This window comes from Arachis ipaensis, chromosome B06 (genome assembly GCF_000816755.2).
Source record: "Arachis ipaensis cultivar K30076 chromosome B06, Araip1.1, whole genome shotgun sequence".
In the NCBI taxonomy this organism is placed as follows: Eukaryota; Viridiplantae; Streptophyta; class Magnoliopsida; order Fabales; family Fabaceae; genus Arachis; species Arachis ipaensis.
In genome coordinates, this window is record NC_029790.2 from 101,920,630 (window position 1) to 101,922,067 (window position 1,438).

A 1,438-nucleotide genomic window follows, 5' to 3' on the forward strand; every position below is an offset into this window, starting at 1 on the left:
CGGCTTATTTTTATTTAATGCAAAAAGTTTTATAAATTGAATGATTTAAAAGAGAACAATGATAAATGATGCGATAAATTATAATTTGTTATAAAATAACTAAATAAATAAATAAGTAAGGAAGAGGTAATAAAATAAAGTATAAATAGAAAAACACTACTATAAGTATTTACTGTTATGATAAGTATTGATGTGGATGCCTATTTCCAATGAAATTCTATTTACCAAAGGATGACTCTATTAAATGTAGTTTGAAAATGTTTCATTATAAATAGAGATTTAAGCCTCTGAATGGAAACACACTACAATCAATAATAAATACTATTCTCTCTCTCTTTACACAGCATCAATAATAGCAATGTTCTCTCTTATATTTTCTCTCTTTCTTTATTTTACAAGTATTTTAAATACTCCTCTCTCTTACTCTTGGCATATAATATTAGTAAATATATTAATAATTTCTTTTATATTGAGATAGTAATTGTGGTTAATATTGTTATCTAATTATATTTCTTTACTTTATGTTTGTTATATCTTCCTTATTTATTTATTTATTTAGTTATTTTATAACACGTTATCAGCACGAAACTCTAACGAAATTTTAGGAAGACTCCAGGTAACAAATTTTTATTATGTCGAAACTCTTTCATCTTGAATATAATGCTTTTGATATATTTGGAAACAATTATTTACTATGGATACTAGATGCTAAAATCCATCATGATTCAATGGATCTTGAAGATACCATTAAGGCTGAAAATAATACATCTCAGAAGAATAAAACCAAAGTCATATTTTTCCTTCATCGTCATCTTGAAGTATGATTGAAAAATGAATATCCCACATTAAAAGATCCTGCAGATCTGTAGAAAGACCTTGAAAAAAGGTACAATTATGTGATACTTCCTCAAGCCCGATATGTTAGAGAAAATTTTCTCGACCTTCCATGTCTCGAATGTGCTCCTGCAGCAGCAGTATCGAGAAAAAGAAATTAAAAATATTTTGAGTTAATTTCTTGCCTTCTTGTTGCTGAATGCAACAATGAGTTGTTTTTAAAGAAATCATGAAGCGCGCCCAACTAGCGCCGCCCCATTTCCTGAAGCAAATGCGACAAATTATAACCCCAGAAGAGGTAAATGGCAAGATTTTGATAACAAAAAAAAGTTATGGAAGGAAAAGAAATTATGTTCATAAGAAAGGATCTCACCAGAAGTGGGATAAAGAAAGAAACAATGGGCAAAATAAATCAATTGAGGATAAATGCTTCCGTTGTGGTGGAAAGGGCCATTGGTCACGTACCTGTCGTACCCCAAGGCACCTAGTTGATCTTTATCAAGTATCCTTGAAAAAGGATGACAAAGGAAAGGAAACAAATTTTGTTTTAAATTATGAAAATTCCACCACTCATTATGATGTATCTAATTTCTTTGAGGATCCT